This window comes from Sinocyclocheilus grahami, unplaced genomic scaffold (assembly GCF_001515645.1).
Source record: "Sinocyclocheilus grahami isolate Dianchi unplaced genomic scaffold, SAMN03320097.WGS_v1.1 scaffold7.1, whole genome shotgun sequence".
NCBI classification, from domain to species: Eukaryota; Metazoa; Chordata; class Actinopteri; order Cypriniformes; family Cyprinidae; genus Sinocyclocheilus; species Sinocyclocheilus grahami.
Genome location: NW_015505186.1, coordinates 2,341,630 through 2,366,102, shown reverse-complemented (window position 1 = coordinate 2,366,102; position 24,473 = coordinate 2,341,630). Strand labels below are relative to the sequence as shown.

The window sequence follows — 24,473 nt, the reverse complement described above, 5'->3', positions numbered from 1 at the left end:
AACCTCACGCTCACACTGAAAATGCATAATTTACTCATCCTCATGTCATTCCAAACCTGTCGAGTGGAACACATTAGAAGCTACATTAAAGAATGATTCAACTGTTATTATCCACAGAATGGCAATTAGACCCCAATGACTTTCACTGTGGGGACCAAAAAAGATTGATCAAAATATGTGTGTGTGTGTGTGTGTTCTGCAAAAGAAAAGGAATTACATGACAGTGAGTAAATGATGACAGAGAGTCCCATAACACACAAAAAAGCTGTTTTGCAATACAATATTTTGTCTTACCTTAGCTCTTTGTCTCTGAAAGTATCAGTAAAAAGTAAAAAAACAAGTTTTTGACTCACTGCTTCATCTTTCAAGGTTTCAAAATGTTCTTTCACAGGATAAAAATATCTGTAGTTCAGTAGCTCATAAAGCACCAAGACGACAACACTAGCACAACCCGTTTTTAAAATGTGCACTGCAGGAAACTGCGTATGAATGCAGCATTCATCAAGAAAACCAAAACATTTAGAGGTTGACAATATCCTTTAATATTTCAACTGAGACAATGAGACAGTGTGTCCTCTATAGCAAAGTCAAGAATTCAATCATTCAAACTCAATACAGTGAGTTGCAAAGTAGTCTTGTTATTTGGCACAGGATAAGGCAAAACAATTTTCTAAACTTCTTTTAGTATCTTGAACAAGACCTCACTCCCCTGAGCCGTTAATAGAGCTGAAGCGCCTTTGGTTATGTCACTGCTCTCTCATGCACTCGTGCACTGAATGTTAAGGTTAAGGTTAAGGTTAAGAAGCACAGTCAGTCTGAATCACCATCTCTCTCACTCTGAGGCCATTCAGTCTTCTGGTAAGATATAAATCAAACAAGAAAGGATGCAATCTAAATGTGACATCAGAAGGTTTTTTATGGTTGCCACAATCACAAATAATCCAGTTTGGAAATGAAAGCTAACGGCAGTCATGCTAAAACAAATAAAGGAAATTTTGTCAAAAGATTTGGCTTATCTTTAGAGAAGTGCATGTAGTCATGTGGAAAGCCTGTAGAATTTAGGGTTCTTATTTCCCACTTTTTCAAATCTGTAACTGTCAAAACCACGTCATTACTGATTTTCTGGAGCTTAACCTTCCAACTACACAAACTATCAACACATTCTCACGATTTCATTCTTAAAATATCTAAAAGATCCATATTGGTTTTAAATTATTTAAAAATAATAATTTTAACAAAGCACTGGCTCGCACTGGCCCGACAGCGGAAAAGCAGTTATTGTTTTGCTTATACCATTTTTGGCCTTCAGAAACATAATTGCTTTTCTCAAACAAATGGAAGAGACATTTTGTAACTCTAAACTCAGTTGTGTATTTCTACCAAGATGTTGTCACACCACAACCTCATCTGCAGAAAGAAACCGCCACTCAAAATACACACATAATGATGGACGTCATCATTGGCATCATAGAGGACTGTGAAGATGTTCACTGGAACTTGGTCTTCATTCCATGTGTTTTGTGTTTTATTTCTTTATTTATTTATTCATGATCAGTGTTTGTTATCATTTATTCAGCTTAATTGTCATTTCTGCTACAATTTCCCATGTCAATAATAAATAAATAAAAGTACCTAATTTACACAGCTTGCTGTTTTTTTTAAATAAAAAAAAATACTAATGCTAATAGAGGCGATACACCATATTATAAGAAAACGCAGACACAGGGGTAAAAACAATATGAATAAATCACACACACACATACATATATTTCTTTATGACACTATGGAAACTTATAGAGTTCTGCTATTGTTACAAGCCAAAGAATCCAAATTTGGTATTGTTTAGAAGTCTGGAACTGTTTTCTGTGCCAAGCATCCAAACTTTGACCCATGTAAAAAAAAAAATGAAAAAAATGCCATAATATTTTTCAGAAACGATCAGCCAGGATTGAGCTGGCATTGCACTTGAAAAGATTTTATCAATTCATTGTCATTGGTTGAGTCAGTTGCACTGCATTGATAGCTCTTTAGCTGGCTAACTCAATAAAAGTTTCCATTAAAGACTCATGATGTGATTTTCACCTTCGTCAATCCTAAACCTTTTCATAGCATCTCATTTAGCAGCATTTATTATGTCCTAACGAAGTACATTGGCCTACGCATTAAGGCCTGCTTCACAGAACCTGTGTGCTTTAGCATCATCAATCAGGTCCATCCTGCTCTTTAACTTGTGCTGTGTTTGAGCACAGAAGGCAAAAGTAATACACCAATGGCCAAATAAAAAGCCATTACATCCTTCATCTCAGCCAAGCTGTTATTTCTTGCATATAACTGATAGTGATTTTTCTCCTCATTAAATCCTTGGCTTATTAACGACAGCTCAAAATGGCTGAGAAAACGTGCCAGGGACTTAAGGACAAGGCAAGAACTAAATTGGCATCTCAACCTTAAAACTACAAAAGAGCCAGTGTGCTCTTCAGCTATCTGCAATGACACTGGAGCAAGAAAGCACCTTTTTCTTTTTCTTTTTTTGAAAGAATCATGAGCATTACTTTAAGCACTGGCATAAGCGCCCCACTTACAATGAAGGTCATACCTGAGGAAATCACTTTTTTAGACCTTCATTTAAGCTTGCACATGCTATTTCTGAGATAACAGAGCAGCCGGGCAGGAGCATCTGTGCATTTGTTCTAAAAGTCTAAAATTATTTACTAATATATCACCTGCGATGTGACATCATGCCGGCTGAGAACCATCACCAAGGACATTAAAATTAATTAAATGATTAATTTAAAGCCAAGCAACTGCTTTGATGTCAAGCCTCCAAGCAGAGGAGGATGGGATTCCACCCACATCCAAAGCCAAAAATCAGTATGAGATGGTTGGCATCCCTGAAGTACAAGGATTGTAATTTGTAAACCATTCTAGACCTAATGAGGTTTTGAATAACTGCTGCAGCTCTGATTGACTCATTGTTGTCTGCCTTTTCGAGATGTTCTTTTAAAATATACAAAGTCAGCAGAGAATCTGCCGATTTAAGATGGATTTAACTTGGGTATTGATCTGTGTCTGATAATGGACCCACTGAAGAACAAGTAGAGAAATTTTACATTTATTCCCTCTTTTGGGAGTAAATATCCAATATCTTGTAGAGACAAAATTACTTAGATTTAAAGATAGCACAGAGCCATGTGATATATCTAAAGCATTTAAATCCTGTATAGTAGTGTGTTTATTTTTAGTAATTTTTTGTAAATGGCAAGTTCACATAAACCTACATAAGCACAGAGCACTACAATAATGATAGCATCGCTTCATTGGTCACGGTTTAACTAGAGCATTACATATTTTTTGAAAAAACTTCTAAGAATTCATTTTAAACATATTAGTCCAAAAATATATATAAAAAACCCCAAAGGATGACAAAACTTTATGTGCTCCGCTTCCATCAAGTTTAATCAAACATATGGTCATTTAGCAAATTTAAAAGGCATTGGACTCAAATAAAAGCACATGAAAAAATTAGCTATTTTCAACTGATTTATTTAAGAGAAGTTAAAACAGCTGAATCCTAAGGCTTTCTATTCATGAGAGTACTTTTTTTGCTTTGCATGGAGCATGGAAAATTACAGTATTATATAGAGCAGCAAGAGAGAAACACAAAAATCTTGAAAAACTTTGAAAACAGGCAAAACCCTGAAGAGCCATTTGAATTAAATCAGCAAGTCTCTCAGCAAGAGTGCAGTTCTGTGAGTTTTTCCTTGTTAAAAATGTTGTCATCATTCGTACAACGGAAACTGAGTTCAGCACTCTTGCTGTGAGGTACTTCACACATATAAGCTCAAATCCTGCATGATGCCCAAAAAACATCCTAGTTTCTTTAAGCTTCTTTCCCTGGCTCAACTGATGCACTGTATCAGCAGTAAACAAAAGAATCCATTTCCAGAACAGAAATGCTATAATACATACATTTAAATCTCTTAGTCTTGTAGATTTCAAGACTAGGTGGATGTATGTACACATCATCTAGCATTGGTTACAACAATGTAAAAGGATTTTCTAGTTTCAAAAGAAGAGAAAGAATAGGCATCTCAGTCAAGCATTAAGCCATTAAAAGGTTTAGCAAACTTTAGCACAGTTTTTCAAATTTTTTTTCTGATAAGGTGATAGTTCATTTATTTTATTGTTCATTCAAAATAATTACATCTAATTCAAAAAAGTTTGATAAATGAATACAAATTACAAAGTTTAAAATAAAATGTAATAATAAATCAAATTAATACAAGTAAAATAAAACAAAAACCATTTTTTTTTTTTTTATTAGAAATACACAGTGAATCTATTTTCAGATTTTCAGTGAATATCAAGCGTAGCGTTAGTTCTGGCAGGTCACGTAAGTCAAGCTTGCATCAGCTGACTCTCAGCTGATCCCCATCTACCTATGGGAATACGACACCTATCTAAGCATTCATATATAAGGTCTCTCAGTATTATCAGCAGTTTTCGCATTGCTCAATAGCTAATTACCCTCCTCCATCCCCAACTCCTCCTCTGTCAGTCAGGATTCAGCCTTCTGATTCTCCTTTGAATCAGACTAATCCTAAAATGTGTACATAAAATTATTGAACTTAACGATATCTGCATACATTTATGTTGGTTCTGTTCTGTTCTGTTCACCCTGGGAGGGTTATCACTGCTCTCCCTGCTCTCATCCATGCTAGGCTGAACAGAACAGAACCGAACCCTACCGCCAATCCAAACTGTATGCTAATTGTCAAACATCTTTGACAATAGTGGTCCTGACAGAACTATTATTAGAGCATCTAGTCTCCGGTCATTCACATGAGGAGTACAACTTGTGCTGTACAAGTTAGTTGATGCACAGGATACGCTTCAAATCAGTCATTTTGCTTCAGCTGCTGCATTTGGGCGCTGCCTGAGACAGAAGACTTATCACAGAGGATTTTGGAAGGGAGCTGAAGTCTCCACTCCAGAGCTTGTTAGTAGTCCAAGAGGGAAATACATCATGTTTAAAGTATAATAAATTTTATCCCATTTCTAAATAGAAAAAATTTAGAGATATAATAAATGCGCCTTTAGGGTCTTTAAACATTTAACGAGATGTTTTCTGTTTCTAGTTGTTCTCCATAATGTCCATGGGACTTTAAAAGTTCACAAAATTTTTCTCTTTATTGTTCTAGTGTTGCTGTTTTTTCATTGCCCAGTCTTTCTGCTGTCAATAAGCTAACACTGAAAAAGACAATGAGGACTATTCTTTACGTTAAGAAATTCACCATGACCAGCCAAATTATGATCTCTGAGCTAAGATGTCTCATTCATCCCAAGTGGAAAGTTCAGGATTAGCCTTAACATGCCTGAGTAGGCTCTGGGAAGAAACTCTATGCTGTCCTCCAACAGCTTAGTCTGTGATGTATTCCTACACAAAGAATGTCTTTCTATGAAAGATAGAAAATAAACAAATAAACAAATACATAAATTAATAAAAGCACAAGTGAATAGAAAATCTCCTCATAAAAGTGTTTTTCTTACATTTAGACTGTAATCGTCCTTTAGTTTAATACTGGAAAATCTAAATCATCGGATTGAGAAGCATGACCTAAAAAACAGGTGTTAAACTGCCATTTTTTTCTGACGTCTATCCAAGAGTTCAGAATAAGGAAGTAATTAAGGTGAACATGTTGAAAGCACAGAAATAGAAACACTGATTCATTATACCTGGGATAAATGACGAGTCCTGTTTACAGGGTTTCTGCAGGTTTTATGATGGTAAATTGAAGACTTTTTAAAAGTCTTAACCACTTACATAAAATGTAAGGAATAAACTGAACAACACATCAGTATGCTCTCAAAATGTAAATCTCTATGGAGCACACAATTAGTTAGTGACACTTCAAAGCATAAACATGCAGCTTCTAACCAATCTACATTAATTTTCATTCATTTTACAAAAAATATGTTCTCAAATATCTATGTTCCCAACCAGAAATAACCTTAACCATAAATAATGCTTGTTAAAAAGTAATGTTCTTCCTATGTAATTTTGTTTTATTTTCCAGTGCAAATGTGTAAAGAATCTTAAATCAAGATGAAAATTTAATGAAAAGCAAAACTCAGAAACCCCCCAAACTCAGAAAATAAGACATCATATCTTTATTTTGCATATTAAGTAAATGTATCTTGATTTAAGCATATTTAGATATTTGTATTGGAAAACAAGGCAATAATACTGAGAAGTTTATATATATATATATATATATATATATATATATATATATATTGGCAGTGCATGCAATATTTAATGCTGTAACTTAATGAATTTAGGAGTTTTTGCTCCAATTTAAGACCTATTTAGCCTTTAATTAGTTAATTTGAGTGTATTATTTTGATGCTTAAATACTTTTACCTATCCCATCTTAACATGTAGAGACAGCTATAAGAAAGCCATTGGCTGATTTTTCCTCCCAAAAGTGGTTCTGCAGAAAAACATGAGTTTGGGGCAGGACACTTGTAACCAACTGAAGACAAGAGGGAAGATCAGGAAATATTCAATTTAAGGATGATCAGAAGAAATGGACAGCCCCTGAGTTAAATATATGAGTGTCACAGCAAAGGGTCTGAATACTTAGGACCATGTGATATTTCAGTTTTTCTTTTTTAATAAATCTGCAAAAATGTCAACAATTCTGTGTTTTTCTGTCAATATGGGGTGATGTGTGTACATTAATGAGGAAAAAAAATTAACTTAAATGATTTTAGCAAATGGCTGCAATATAACAAAGAGTGAAAAATTTAAGGGGGTCTGAATACTTTCCATACCCACTGTATATATATACTCTGTGCTTCTCAATTCCAGTCCTCACGACAACCCTAGACTGTTCACCTGTTTTTAGTTAATTATCTTATTAGTCCCTCTCTTGCTTTGGTATAAGTATTCCCCATTTCTGTTTTGTCCCTGCTGGTTATTGTTGTTGCTTTGGTCTCTGTTGCAAGTTGGATTACCTGTCTTCCTGTGGATTTATATTAAAAGTCTTCTGAACTGTGTTCTTCAACGTGCGCATTATATCACTCTTATGCAAGTGTGACAAGTGTATTCCAGGGAATTATTCATGGTTTATATCGTAAATTAAATCTGGAGAGTAGACCACAAATGCTTGTCTTTTTTCACTTACTTACAGTAGAATACAAAGAAAACATGAAAATAATCAGGAGGAAAATAATGCAGTGGGCTGAAAAGAGCTATTCCATAGACATTGTTATATCACATCACATTAATTTACCAAATGTAACGTTATTCTCCGGACTTCTGAAAATAGAAAATTATTGAAAATTTACAACCCGTAAATTATCGTCCCATTTCGAATCTGCCAGTTTTTTTCAAAAATTCTTGAAAAGATTGTTGCTCCCTAGCTCCGTGGTCATCTTTCTAGTAATAGTTTATATGAGCAGTTGCAATCAGGGTTTCATTCCGATCACAGTGTCGAGACTGCACTTATAAAGATATCCACTGATTTATTACCAGCTGCTGATTCTGGACATTTATCAATACTTATACTTCTTGATCTTAATGCAGCATTTGATACTGTTTCACACTCCATACTCTTAAACAGATTGGAATCTATTGGAATTACTGGTACGGCTTTGCTGGTTTCGTTCCTATCTCACAGACCGCATTCAATTTGCACAACTCAGACAGTTTAAATCCAAATCTACTTATGTAGTCACTGGTGTTCCACAGGGTTCTGTCTTGGGACCTCTTCTGTTTTTTATCTACCTTTTACCAACTGGCATCATTTTTAGGAAATATGGTATTCATTTCCACTGTTATGCTGATGACACCCAACTTTATCTGTCTTCTAAACCCTCCTCAAAGTTTCCTCCTTCTGCTCTTGTCGAGTGACTTGGTTTTCAAGTAATTTTCTCAAATTAAATAGTAGTAAAACAAAAATTATTCTCATTGGTACAAAACCCACAATAAATAAGTTAAACATTTCCTCTGTGATAATAGACAATTGCCCTGTTCCTCTGTCTAATCAGGTTAAAAGTTTGGGTGTCATCTTCGATAAAACTGTATCTTTTGAAGCTCATATTAACAGTGTTACTCGTTCTGCATTCTTTCACATTAGGAATATCAATCGTCTGCGTTCTGTCCTTTCACTGAAGAGTACTGCTACTCTTGTGCATGCTCTTGTAACAACACAAATCGACTATTGTAATGCTTTGTTTTATTGGCTTATTTCCAAATCACTTCACAGACTACAGTTGGTACAAAATGCCACTGCTCTCTGAGTTATTACCAAAACTTCCATCTCTGAACACATCTCTCCTGTTTTACAAAATTTGCATTGGCACTAGGCCTGGGTGATAAAACAGTATCACTATTTACTGATTGATGTGGCTCAGTGGTAGAGCATTGCGTTAGCAGTGCAAAAGGTCATGGGATCGATTCCCAAGGAACACACATACTGGTAAAAAAATGTATAGCCTGAATGCACTGTTAGTCGCTTAAGCGTCTGCTAAATGCATAAATTAAATTATAGTGCACGATATAGGCACGTGCTATGAGTGACGCAGACAGCACACACATGCTGAAATGAGTGCTGTGCCAGCCTTGATTAGGTTAAAACCGAAACCAAGCCATTCACACAGAAGGCATATTCAACGCATTTTAGACGGACAAATATGACTGCTGCACTCGCGTCTCACACAATAGATGTTGCCATGCAAAGTTAAAACAGTTTAAACTTTTAGAAAACACGTTGCGAATTTGTGGAGGTTTATTCCTTTTTCACTGCGTCTCTTATGTTTTTTAATGCAATTAAATGATGGGCGATTTGGCTCTTTGTATTAAGCAATGCATAAATACATGATACTATTTTGTTCATAATTGTTTATGCAATTTACGAAAGTTATATTTGATTTATATGAGTTAATTTAGACGTAATGCACGTTTTTTTTTATAGACAGCTATTTCCATGCGTTGACATTATGTGCTGCATTATTTTGCTCAATGCGCTTTCCTGTGGCCTCGGGAGACGAGACAAACGTTTTTTTAAAACCTATTTAATCTGCATATAAAACATTAGAAATTAGATATTTGTTTAATTTGTATTGTGTGTTTGACTGTTAAAACAAAAAAATATATTTGTTGTTTGTCTCAATAAATTGGGTTAATTTAAAAAATACAGAGGTTAAATAAAAAAAACTATTCTATTGCTCTTTGTTTTAAAAAAGGTTATAAAAAATGTCAATAATTATCGATACCGAATGATATGAAACATTATATCGTTGATAATGTTTTTAGCTATAGCCCAGCCCTAATTGGCACCCAGTTCAATTCCGTGTAAATTTTTACAATTTTACTTTTAAAAAGCACTCAACAATTTGGCTCCTTCATATCTCTTAGATCCTCTTCATATACACACTCCGTCTCACATTTTAAGATCGGCTTCTGCACTTACTCTAGCTCTCCCACGCACTCGGACAACTTCCATGGGGTCACGAGCTTTTGGTTATGCGGCTCCCCTTTTATGGAACTCACTTCCTGTAGAAGTTTGCAATAGTTCAAGTCTTCCGGTCTTTAAATCTCGTCTTAAAACTTATTTGTTTAGGCAGGCTTTTATGTGATTTTATGTCTGTTTGTTGTATTGGCTTTTATTGTTTAATGTTATTGTTTCACCCTGTTTTATGGACTTTGTAAGGTGTCCTTGAGTGCCATGAAATAAAAATGTAAAATGTGATGTATAATAAAATGTAAATGTATAATAATAATAACGGATAAGGATTATTTGTAGTGCAATTTTATGATTTTAAATTATTTGTTGCAGTCTTTCTGAGTGGAACTTCCCAAAACCATGCCTCCCATAATTTAAAACGCAGTAGGCTCATTGGGAAAAAGGTGGATATGTTCTATTCAAAGGGCATTAAAGTGTGCGAGATGTGAATTTATATTGCATTTGTTTACAGAGGTATATTATGTCACACTTCAGACATCTTTAGTCAATTTCGTCTGTGTGAAGATGCTGCCGGTGTTCTGACGATTTGTGCTACCCTGTCAGATTTTGCTACCTCCCATTAAAACAGATGGTAGCATAATTCGATAGCGAAAAGCACTACTTATCAGATTTTGCTTCCAGCATAATATTAATAAGGTGTGAGGCTTTATTAACATGTACACCTACCCCAACCCCAACCCTAAACCTACCCTTACAGTAGGATAAATACAGTGTTGGTAGCATAATCTAATAGGTAGCATTAAATACAGTGTTGGTAGCATAACCTGATAGGTAGCATTAAATACAGTGTTGGTAGCATAATCTGATAGGTAGCATTAAATACAGTGTTAGTAGCATAATCTGATAGGTAGCATTAAATACAGTGTTGGTAGCATAATCTGATAGGTGGTATTATTTGTCAGAACACCGGCGGTGGAGTAGCGCAGTCGCCAGGACTGGAATTGAGAACTGCAAATGCTCTTAAATCACTCTGCCTTTAAACACATGCATAGAGATAGCATAGTGACATACAGTATATCACATTGTAAATGCTACATATAAGTATCTCAGTTTTCTTTATTGTAGAACAAAATGATTCATATATTTACTGTGCAGATTTAACTCTCAATAACATGAACCAAATAATTGCTTAAAGTAATACGAGGAATGCGTTTAACAAAATATATATGGTTAATTTCAATTGCATGGTTATTTAAATGCTTCTAGAGTATCAAATTATTAAATTAAATACACACACTCCATAAGCTCCATCTACAGCTCCTCTCTGGTCTTTTTGAGTGAGTGCGGTCACCTCAGATTTGGAGATTGGGCTCTGTCGTCCCAAAAGCTCTTTTACATTACTTCTGTCAGGACCACTATCGTCAAAATGATAGATACTTAGCATAAAGTTTGGTTTGGCGGTATGGTTCTGTTCTGGGTAAAAAACTCCCTGCCCATCCATGCAGCCTGTCATGAATGAGCAGGGAGAGCAGCAATAATAACCCCCCTAGGGTTAACAGAACAGAACAAGGCAGATATCATTAATGTACTTAATGATATTTAAGTGTAACACTTTATTCAAGATAAAGGAATCTGATTAGCAAGGAATATCAGAAAGCCAAGTCCTGACTGTGGCGAAAGGAGGAGCTGGGGATGGAGGAGGGTAATTTGCTCCTGAGCAAGCTGAAAAGCTGCTGAATAATACTCAATAAAGATCAGCTGAGAATCAGCTGATGCAAGCTTGACTCACGTGACCTGCCAGAACTAACGCTAAAGCTTAATTTGTGGACGAGCCTTTGGTCAGAAGGAGACCGTGTGATCACACCAGCGGTTTCACACAGCTCATAAAGACCTAATTGTGACCATATTATTTCCCAAATGTTATTCTGAACAATTTACAGTAACTAACATTGTCATAATTTATTTACCCTCAAATTGTTTGAAACCCATATTACTTTTTCTTTTGTGGGGAAAAAAAACTATGTCTAAGCTGCTTTTCACACAACAAGAAAGTAAATGGTAGTCACATTATAAAAGTTATGGGGTCAGTAAGTTTACTGTTTTTGAAGAAAATTAATACTTTTAATCAGCAAGGATGCATTCAATTGTTCAAAAGCGACAATGAAGACCTTTATGTTACAGGAAAAAAAACTATTTCAAATAAATGCTGTTCTTTTGAACTTTCTATTCATCAAAGGATCCTGAAAAAATGTATCTAAGAAAGCACAACTATTTTCAGGTTTGATAATAAGAAATGTTTTCTGAGCACCAAATCGGCATTTTTGAATCATTTCTGAAGGATCATGTGACACTGAGGATTGGGGTAAAGGCATCTGAAAATTCAGCTTTGAATAAATTACATTTTAAAGTATATTAAAGCAAAACAGTTATTTAAAATTAATATAATACTTCTCAATATTACAGTTTTACTGTAGTTTTGTTCAAATAAATGCAGCCTTGGCAAACAAAAGAGATTCTTTCAAAAACATCTTATCAACCCCAAATTTTTGAAAGGTAATGTATGTCCGACAAGATTTTCTATGAATAACTAAATTTCTCATATAAGCATCTATCATAAGGTTTCGAAAGACTTGGAACAAACTGTACAGATCACATTTAGAATGATTTTATGGTGCTTTTTTGTCTTTTTTGAGCTTGATGGCCACTGGTCCCCATTTACTTTTACTGTATAGAAGAAAACCGTGTGAATATTCTTCAAAACGTCTCCTTCCCTAGAAAAACAGGTTTAGGGTTTGGAACAGCATGAGGACGAGCAACTGATTACATCATATTGGGGAAAATCTACTCCTTTAATTTACAATCAAATCCATGTAATTTAGGATTATATAGTAAATTATATATAAATGAGGTTGGCAATGCAAACCAAAAGATAAATTAACCTCTCTTCCTGTCTGTCTGTACCCTCAATTCTGCTTTGAAATAAACACAGGATTGCTCTACACATTTATACCCACAGGTTTCAGCTTATTTGTTGCTCTGCTTGGGTGCTAAAAGCATCATTTACTTGTGTTTTCGTTGCTATAGAGCAGCACAGAAGACAACATGTGAGTTGACAGTGTGCGGGTGTGTACGCTACCTGATGGAAAAGTGGGCTGTGTGTGACCGGGAGTCCCAGTGTGGTCAGACACATCCCTATCACCATGTCATCAGCGGCATCCAAACTGCGGCAGCTGTAGCCACCTGCCAAAATATTCTGCAACGCTACTCTACTGAACACCATCCTGTAAGAATATAGAAAGAATGAAATAGTTCTATGGGACATTTTTTGGTTCACGCAGACAATTCAGATACTGAATACTACGACGATTCAGGATATCTAACAATGTGACAGTCACACACCATTGTGTTTTTACACAAAGTACCTACATTGTAATGGGAAGTCACTGTCTGCAAATAACAATGCTACAAGTAAACAGAAAACTATTGAGAACGGTTAGTAAGCAGCATACTGTTAGGTCACAAAGATTGCAATGCTAAACATATGAGTACAAAACTATATATTACCACTCTTAAACCAACATCTTTCTTAACATTCTCTTAAGTGGTGTTTGCTTAAGTTGCTGTAAAAATATTAGGTTAAGTGGTTGCCAAGGGCCTATTGTGCGGTTGCAACGTGGATTTGAGTGGTTTTTAGCATGTTGCTGTGTGGTTTCTAGAGTGTACTGGGTGAGGTAGAAGGCTGCTAAAGGATTCAGAGTTGTTTTAATTGTAGCTGCGTCTCATTTCGGAGGCTGCATCCTCCTGCATACGTCATCAAGGATGTCTTATTTAAGAAAAGTAACCATAATAAAATTGACTGTTATTCCTTGTGAGGTGTAAAAAAAAAAATACTGTAATTAATTTTTTACTTCTCAATTTAACGGTTACTTTTCTTAAATGAGACTGCTCCGATGATGTATGCAGCCTTCAAATGCGAAGGTGTTCTGGGTTGTTGCTAGTGCTTTACTATGTGGTTGATAAGGGGATCTGAGTGTTTTTTTAGCATGTTGCTTGGTGGTTTAGATAAATAAAGTAAACAAAAAAAAATATATTGTGACTAATATAATAATTGTTATTAATTAGTGTTGTCAATCGATTAAAAAAATGAATTAATCACACATTATTTTCTGAAATTAATCATGATTAATACCACCTAACATTTAATTATACTTTCATATTGCAATAATTTCACAAATCAATGTATAAACAACAAAGACAGTCAATTTTAAATATCTGTTTAGTGGCAAATTTTTTATAACTGAGCTGAGGGCGAGTATCACCGATACCAATACTACTGATGTCTCTAAGCTATATTGTGACTAATATAATAATTGTTATTAATTAGTGTTGTCAATCGATTAAAAAAAATGAATTAATCACACATTATTTTCTGAAATTAATCATGATTAATACCACCTAACATTTAATTATACTTTCATATTGCAATAATTTCACAAATCAATGTATAAACAACAAAGACAGTCAATTTTAAATATCTGTTTAGTGGCAAATTTTTTATAACTGAGCTGAGGGCGAGTATCACAGATACCAATACTACTGATGTCTCTAAGAAATTGTTCTTTTTTTCCTGATATTTAACCATTGACTATAGCCATTCAACATTATAGTATAATTGAGAGCTATCAATTTGAACATTTATTAGACTTTAAAAAATAACAACAACTAATTTAAGTGAACTTAAAACAATCTTCACATAAACCCATTATAATAAATGTCATATTTACCTATGCCCTTCAGCAAGAAGAAATAATACAGAAATTAAATTAAGTTATCAACACTAATTCTAAATTAAATATAAATGAAACCTTAAAGCTACAAAAGTTATTGATGTCTTCTTTTTTCTTTGATGAGCAGACATCACAGCAGCTGAGTTAGGTTACTTGGCTGCTATTACTTTAAGAGCTGGGGGTTCAGAACGTTGCGCGAATCTGACACGCATACTCGAAGTTGCCGTATTTGTGTGTGCAATTGAAGAGCAGGCGCTGTGAGCACAGTATAATGGCTGACAGGACAGGAAATTTAATTTTTACTGACATATGGCCTGACAACAGTGGTTCTGAGTGGATTTTAGCATGTTTCTAATGTGTTCTAGGTTGTTTCTGATGCATTACAATGAGGTTACTAAAGGGTCCTGAATGGTTTTAGGTGGTGTTGCCATGCAAATCTGAAGGAAAGGAAATCTGAGTGTTTTCTAAGTGGCTTCTAGGAAATCTGGAAATCACTTTCCAGAACATTTTTGTTCACCGTTCCTGGCTGGTGGAATGATATTCCCACCCCTATCCAGAATGCTGATTCCCTGACAATGTTCAAACGACAGCTGAAAACTCATCTCTTTTGCCACCATCTGACCTCATCTTAAACAAAAAACCTTTGCTACACTTTACTTAATCCCCAGCATAGCTTGTACTTATTTGAACAATGCCTGAAACTTGGTTTTAAGGGCACTTCCTGTGTCTATTTGCCTCTTTAAGATGAATCGCTTGATGTATTCCCCAAATTGTAAGTCGCTCTGGATAAAAGCATCTGCTAAACGAATAAATGTAAATGTAAATGTAAATGTAAATGTATTTGTCTCTCATAGTTGAGGTATACCTATGATGAAAATTACAGGCCTCTCTCATCTTTTTAAGTGGGAGAACTTGCACAATTGGTGGCTGACTAAATACTTTTTTGCCTATATATATATATAAGTAATCCATATATACAAAAAACCAATACAAATAAGTTTGTTTAACTAAAGGAACTATGAAGATACATTTGAGCAAACAGTTTAAGATAGCATTACATTTACTTGAGATTATAACATCCATCTGAAAGAGCAAAAAGAAAGATAAACAAAAATCAATAAATCATATGAAGTTAACTTCACGAAAAATATATCCTGCTGTAAATTTGCAGATGTTTTACCAACACTGATAGTTATGATCTTTGTAGCCACACACAAAATGTTGTAGTATTAAATGCTGCCTGGAAAGTTTCATAAAATCAAACTCTGAACATAATCATGCAAATCAGTGCAATTAGGCCTGACCAGCTGCAAAATGTTATCTCTCCTGGAATATAAAACAGCATTTATACCTGTCCTATTATACAGTACAGAGACCAAAGAAGGGGACTGGGGAGAGAGTTGTCTTTATGAGTACAATGTTTCTGAAAAGCTACGATGGAACTCTGTGTGGCAACAATCAACAAAATCAATTTATTGTCATTTACAGACATCACGTGTGGGCCAAGAGACGAAGCGACTGACGGCTGTAATTATTCCCTTTTATTATTGTCTATCTGTAATTCTCTCAAACCATGGCTTGGTGGGCTCTTTTGCTGATTTGCAGGCTTTACTTTTTAAATCAAGACTGAAGGATCCAATCCCTCATAAATCTAAACTAATTAAAAGCTAAAATAAATCAAACATGCAGTCATGGGTATTTGTAAGAAGCAAAGATTTCTCTCTCTGTAAATGGCATCTAGTGTATCTTAAAGTCTAATATTAATGGCAATGAAAAAGCAGAGGTGAAGTGTGTAATTTCTGCATAATAACTATCAACTCAATGAACAATATTATCAATAAAAAATCATTTATTTTAAGGTTCAAGTTAGTTAATAATGTAAACTGAACTCCATAGCTCATGACAACATTTACAACTAATATTAGTTTTATTACTATTATTACTCATATTAGAATATATTGGTACATGCAAAAATTAACATTGAACAAAACTAATAAATAATAAGCTACTGGTCATTATTAGTATGTTACCTAAAAAACCCTGACTTCACCTTTAAAGTTTGGTTAGTTATGATCAAATCACGGTCTTTATCTATTTCTGAAGAACAGGCTGACTACACCCACCTCTATCCGCATTAAATCTTTGACATGTATTAACAGCAACAAATACATCCTCCTTTTGCACAAGGTTTCCCTATGAAGAACATAACAGATATTTAAAGCAGTTTGGTGTCTGCTACCAATCTGGGAGTTACAGTATTTGGGTCAAAATCAAAGAACCTCGTTCCAACTTTATAGTAGGACTTAGGACCTTTAAGTTATTACAGAATGTCTGTGTGTCAGCTTTGAGAGGACACTTAGTATAAGGTGGCTTATTTAGAGGAATCTGAACTTATAGGCCTTTGATTATCACTCAGAAAGAACAGCAAATGTGAAAAGCCACAAGCAGAAATTTGGCATTCACGTTTGAAGATTGTCATTTATTAGGGCATTAGAACAGGGAAATTCAGTGACAACTGACTGTGAGATATTAATACGCCTTGACTTCCTCTTGGCAGTCTCTTCTGAACAGAACAATTTGTCATAGTTTCATTAATTCACATGGCTGAGAGCTTGTATAAATCTCTCTGAACAATTGGTGAGGTCCGTTAGCATTTATAGTACTTACACATGCAGACAAAGTGTTGACAGTCATAGCACAATCTTCTGTTGAGGACAAGCTGTGTAGCTCGGAGCAAAACTCATTCACCGCAGTCAAAGCAGGACCTCTCCCTTCCTCCCAAATGTAGAGGACAATCTGAAACATCAATAACAGAAGCAAAGCATGCCTTCTTCTAGGAATCAATGAATATTAAGGGTTGTACTTAAGAAACAAAGTGCAATTAAAACAAAGAACTAAGAACTAAGCACTCCAGAAATCAGAGCAAGAGAGTGTATCTTGTAAACAAATAAAGTCACAATAATATGAATTTAAATAAAATATTTGCAAGGAATAATGATTAAACTGCACTGTAAAATGGCACTGTTATAATATTTTATAGTGGCTTTTTGGAACTTGACAGCTTCTGGTCACCATTTACTTCCATTGTGTGGAAAAGACCAGCATGAACATTCTGTTAAACATCTACTTTTTGTGGTCTATGGAAGAGAAGAAGTCATACGGATTTGGAAGGACATGACCAGTAAGTAAATGACAACAGGATTTTCATTTTTGGGAGAACTATTCCTTTAAGAACAAGACAGATGCCAGTCGGTAAGACCAGAGTTTTTTTTTTAGCAGACTCTTAAGAGTACTGCATCAATAGAAATCACAAAAGTAGCACTGAGAGTTCTCTCTGGAACATACAGTCTCATTTTGATCAGTGAGGGAGAGAAGTGATGGCAAGGGAAAAGGAGAGAGTGTCTTTCAATGTCACAAAACCCTTTAATAATGGCAGCTCCTCCGTAAAATCAATGAGGATTAATATATACACAGATATTCCCGTAGGCAGATGGCACATTATTTCAACAGGAGACGCCAGACACTTTGAATAGTGATGTGATACCAAAGGAGAGTATAGAGAAAGTGCATTATATAAGCTGAGAAGAGCTAAGATGATACATCTGGAGAGAGGTAAAGAGTCTATTATCTGTGTCTGGGTTATTTTGGAAAATAATATATTTTTTAAGATGCTTTGTAGCTGATGCATTAGAGCAATTTCCATTACAAATATTCATATTTTTTGTAAAACACCAAGCACTTCCACTGCAAGATAATGAATATTTAACAAACAAACAAACAAAAAGATATCTGTAGGGCGTATGTACAGTACACTGAAATATTTTGTGATCTTTCTCACCTCATGGTGAAATCTAATTTGGGCAGCTCATAATTCACATGTTCTGCGGTTCTGGGATACCAGATCAAATAATATCTGGATTAAAAGTGCAAAGTAGCAGTTCACGGCAGAGGTACACAAGAAGCACAGAGATGAAATCTGACCACTTAGCCAGGGGGCAACTGAGGGCCCAGCCAGCCATGAAGTCAAGATAAGTGAAGCTGTAGGGGTCCTGTGAGAAAGCATAGTCGTGGATAATTGTTGGTTCATCATCATGGAGGGTCTGCCCAGAAACCACTCCTATGGAGAAAAGACACTCAGGTAAGAAACAGCACGCTTTGGATGCATGTGCAAAGTGCTGTTTCAGGCTGCTCTTTCATTAACTCAAGTCCGCAGGAGAAGGTTTTATGTATTGTGTTGTCCTATCTACTGTTTCACCAGGGAATGTTAGTTCATGGAGTAGTTCATGAAGTAAAACACTTTATTTTCAATTCACATGGCCTAAATAGCAATATCCAAGATGTTGTAGTATAACATTTTGTTTTTAATTCAGTGGCAATGATAGTCAAAAAAACTTTTTTAACAGGGAGGACAGAACAGCCAGTCCTGCTTATATAATTTCTGTGCAAGATCCAAGCAGTTGCATGTAAGATCCAAATCCGTAATGCCCTCCCATACATTTTTTGTTTACTGACATTAAGTTTGGGTCTCTTAAGGGTAAAAAAAACAGTACAGGTAACATTTCACACAATTAAGAAACAATTTATGAGAGGATAGACCCCTAATGGCTTCCTCGCAAGCTGCTTATGATGGGATATCTGAAATTAAAGTGACAGAGAATTTCATGTGCTGCGTGTCCACAAAGTGAAAAGTACATTTGGTCGAGAAAGTAAACGAGGACAACACTTTTCGGCTGCTTTCTTGGACTTTTGCACACCCAGTTTTGACATGATTTATGATCAGTACCTCAACCAATGACACGCTCTCTTAGTTTTCCTGATTCAAATACAACGATTGTTGCTGTAAGAGAGCCACAGTAAACAAGGCGTGAAGTCTTGATATTACACTTTTGCAGTAACAACAGCTGAAAGACTGAAAAGTCTGCAGCTCACCTTTCTTGTCTTGAATTTGCTCAGCATCTGCAGATGGTTGTGTAAGTTCACGTTAGACTCTTCTTCCAAAAACACAAACCACCAAGATGTTTCACAGTATAATGAGGCAAGGCTGAAGACAAGAAAAACAAAAAATACATTGCATAAAATGTGTTCAAAACAACTTTATGAATCAACACTTGTAATTCTGACATGTCGAGAGGTGGAGTACATTCTGTGTTGTGTATGTTTTTGAGTTTTACCGTGGCAGTGCCAGAGGAATGCTCCAGTTCCCATCAGAGTCTGACAGCTTGTGAAGGAGCACAACATCTGGTGAGCTCTGCAATACAGCACAAAATCTGGTAGCATCTCAAATCAACGACACCCGTTTAAAGGGTTTTTGCTCAGTCTTATTCATAACTCAATGAATTCTATAGCAGGTGACATAGACTAAGGCAGAAAGTAGTTCTTCATGCAGGTGACAGAATTAAAAGCTGCCAGGTAATTTACGAATAAACATGTAACAATTGATATGCATGAATTCACACTTAATCCAATTTTAAAGGAACACATGATCCAAAAATGAACATTCTGTTGAAATGGAAATCAAAAGATTTTTAAATCTTCCTACTTTAAATCCTCATATCAACCAGACTGATAAAGTTGTATGCAGTAGCTGCAATTTCAAAATATTTCAATATTAAATTTAAACATTTAATATTGAAAATATTACATTTACATGATTTAAAATTATATTAAGTCTTATATAAAACATTTTTTAAATAAACATTCATAACTCCAAATGACCTCAAAAGGAACTACTTGCAATTCAGAAGTTTAGGGATTATGGCTCACTTTACAGAGAAAGGTCAAGGAATGCCCATTTTAAATGAGAAAAGGTAGGAGTAACGGGATGCCAGAGGGTACCTGTATGTACCAAATGTGCTTAAATAATGAATGTGATAGCAGAGAGTTTGATGTTATTCAGAATGTGCCGGAAAATTAAACAGATGGAAGATCAAAAATTCAACATTTGGGAGTGTGGATAATTACGTTTTTTTTTAAGTGATTGACCACAGAAAATGAAAACACCCTCCACATGACTCGCTATTTTAAAACACAAATTGTGTTCTATTAAAGGCATGTTTTAAACTTTTTTATCTTGTATCCTGAATGTTACATCTTCAGACTACTTTGCATTATACAGGCAATGCCGTGACATGCTGTTAACTTTCTCTAACTAAATCAGTCAGTTAAGTCAGTTAAAGAGGATGCATGTCATTTATGCGTTCCAAGCATTACCAAAAGAATTGCAAAAAGAATAGCCTTGTAAGACTTGAAGAACCTCAGACACTCTGATCTTCTGAGATACGAACATTAAACACAGACATCTATTTCCACATCTCACTGAAAGAAGATGCGGGAAAACTCCTTTCTCACCTATATATTGTTTCTTTTCATCCACTTCTTTCCCTTCACTCAGCTCACTCAGAATGGTCAACAGCAAAATATAATATTCGACATGAATGCAAGTGATATTCACAGTCATGTTTGGTATCATTGATTTGTGTCTGGTACTGATGCAATGGTCTCAATACAAGTAGTAGATTAAAAGATAATACAGATCCTAAGAGTTTAGAGATATGTTGCTTACTGTAGAGGGTGTGCCATTTCCCAGTGTCTTTCATGCAAATTACCATCTGTACCCAAAAGGTGTAAACTCTCCACATCTAAGCCTTGATAAAAGCAGATTCCAATTAGTTGTCACCAGTGGCGTAGCAAGTCAGCTTCGGGGCCCATATACAAAAAAGTGTCACAAAGATGAAGTTGACGATCCTGACTCACCATCACGCACCTTGAGAAATGCATCTTTACGGATTACATAATGAAAGAGTTTTTGTTTTCGATTTTAATTATTTCATTTTAAAGTATCAATTTGAAACTTTCTATAGATATATTTAACATGTCTGTGAGGCAAGTATACGCTGAGTTTAGGTTGACTTTTGTGAAGCGCTCCTGCTCAAGACAGAGACGGCAGAAATCTCATCTTGTTTGTTTTCTTTATTTTACAAAATCACAGCGTTTTGTTGAAATTGTGAGTGATCATAAAAGTAGACCCTTTACAGTTCCAATCGATGTGTTACTCTTACATTTATGAGCAAAAATGATGACGTATTTTAAGTTGTTTTCACTGTTAACAAAACTTAAAACTGATCACACTTGTAACACCACTAGTCATTCTTTCAAAAGCTGATCTCATGATTTCATTGTAGTTGCACATACTTTCCACATAATGACTGTTTCAGAACACAAGATCATTGTGATATGCATTGAGAACATTTGGTTTAATCACCAAAACACAACAGTAAGATCTTCTTTCAACTTAGTACTTTTAACAATCAGTTCATTCAAGACCAAACAATGCAAGATACGTTTCAAATCACCTTTATTGCTGAAATAATTACAGTAATAGAGGTAATAACTGTCATGTTAGAAAATACACTTACATTACCTAGCTTGCTTAACTCACATATAATTCATAATGTTTGTAAAAGTATTTATACAGTGTGTTACTGTATCAAAAGGTGTGATGAAGGTATGCCATGGCCATAAGGTTTGGTGCTAGAACAGAGTTTACTGCCAATGCAGTATGACATATGACTGAATCTATACTGTAACTGAACTTTTCAGATGAAAGGTGAGTTATAGTAATGTGCAGTCTTTACCATGGTAATGCCTCTATATACAGTATCACATGGCATAATGTAATGTAATTTGTGTTTGATAATGTATTTGATGCCATCTGTCTCCCTTCTTCTGATACAATTCTGATCAGTTCCTCTCCCTTGTATCCTGCTGTATGTTCACAAATTGTAAAACACTCAGTTTTAAAAATGAGGACATCCTCAAAGGGAAGTTTTTGGCGATTTTGTCAGGTTTTCTCACTTCTGGGTACTACTTTGACCCCAAAATATGGTTAAGAAGGTACACATATGTGCGCGCACACACACACACACACACACACACAGGTATTCCTATCATTATGGTGGCATTCCATAGGAGTAATGAGTTTTATACTGTACAAACTGTATCCCCCTACACTAACCCTACTCCTAAACCTACCCTTACAAATTTTTCTTTTCTCGTAGAAAAAAAAAGTCTCCCACAAGGACAAGGATTTCAGATATTGCCATCCTTGTGGGGACATATTGCTCCCATAACATAGGGTTTACAGGTGCATCTCAATAAATTAGAATGTCGTGGAAAAGTTCCTTGAACCACACACACACATACAAAATAGTGGTTATCTTCTAAGATAAATCTCTTATAGTGCAAAAAATAATGAATTACATTTGGTTATTCCCAAATTGCAAACAAGTTCTTGAGAAACTATATCAATTGAATCTATATATATATATATATATATATATATATATACACTGTAGATGCTCCAAATGATTCACTGATTAACAATTAAGATGAGTTAGATTAAATAATAGACAAATGTAATAAACTGCATGAGAAGACATGCAAATGAAAAGTTTGATAGTAAAAGCTTTATGAAAGGCAGTTACTGTGAATGAAACATTTATATAGATGAAACACTTATTTTGTGTATTGAAAAGGATACTTTGTGATTGTGTCTATTGTACTAAGACCATTGAAAATACGCCTGAAATGTTTGAAAAAAGTGCACTTTTGATGATCTGTTGTGAAATTAGTACTTACAGTTTTGAAAATTTACCAGTTGCTTGTGAAAATTGTACCGAAGCGAATAAAAAAACTGTAGTATTAGAGTGAGTGATATAGCATCGCCGAGGCAGCACCCATTCCATCAGCCCATGAAGTGGTGTGATTCTATAAGGGCTTCAGACAAATGGCACACCCAAAGGGCATTCCCATTGTGTCATCTCATTCCCTATTCAGAGAGCATGGGTTACACAAGTAACCCGAAATGTTTGTTTCATGCAGATGTGTATATAGCATAATTTCACAAAGCTGAAGTGAAACCATTCTGTTTTTGCTTCAGATTTTGAAATTACTTTCTTTATTTTTAGAATGTAAATAATAAGGGTGCATTTTTTTCATGTCAAATTTGATGTCTCTAAAAACCTTGCCAGGATTTTAAGTTTTGGCACACAAAAAAAACATACATATGCACAATCTCTATCATGACAGACAAATGCGACATAAATCACACAAGAGACACATGTTGTGTCTTCCCACCCAGCTATTACAGTGACCACACTAGCACAAAAACTTGTCAACAAGCAAAAAAAATTAGCACCACACTGTTTAGTCATTGTGATGGACACACACAGAGACACTCTTTAGAAACCACAAAAACAACTGTTAATATTGAAGTACAACATTTCACTAAATCCCAATAAAAACAATCTGACTTTTCCTAAAACAACAGTGCCATCATGTGGCTAAATGATCAAGAATCTGAAAACGTAAACTGTAAACATAAAGGTTATAATTATATTGTACACTGCAAAGATGGCTATGAAGTGCTTATTAAGTGGCAATTACTACAAGTGTATTTTCACAGACTGTTTACTGCTACTTAGAGGTGACATCAATTCTTTTCCACAGCAATTATGTGGACTTTTATGTGGCTAAAGACCAATACACTTTTTGGGTCAATCAAGGAATTGAAATTCAAGATTTTCATTTTGCAGTGTACACCTACCATCTTGTTAAAAACAAATAATAATAACCTTAAATTTACTGCAATATAAAATTATTATGAAGGAACATAAGCATATCTTTACCAAAGCATTTAAAACTGTCCAAGTATGCTAAATGAAACCAAAACGGCATTTTACAGACTTACTAGTACATACAGTATAACGTAAAACTACCTGGTTTAAGGTTTGAGCCTGATGTAGAAGCTCTGTTCTTTTTTGTTCAGCCCTGTGGGTGTGATATGAGTTTTTCTGACTCTGGATCACAAAAACCACATCCCGCACCTCTGCCAAAGAGGACGAGAACAGGGAGAAAAAAATGTACTTTATAGCACCTAGCAAAGTCAATACATTTTTCATATGCCTCAATTAGATCTCAAATAATCTCTTTGATATTACAGGATTTGTAACCTTCAAATGCATTAAAAAAAAAAATTCAATCCGGAGATATTTGAATATATTCATGTGTAAATGCAGGTTATTACATCCTACTATAATTACCGGTACATGTAATTCTGATGAATGATTATTGCAAAATGATCAGAAAGAAGCCACAATGTGCAACTCACCAGTAAATTGGTCAAACATTTGTGGATCACTTCTTCCTTGTTTCT

General features: G+C 35.0%; 1 pseudogene; it reads right to left on the bottom strand.

Moving 5' to 3' along the window:
- The window catches only part of LOC107589475 (beta-1,3-glucosyltransferase-like), a 28,943-nt pseudogene extending 4,470 nt beyond the window's left edge, over positions 1-24,473 (bottom strand).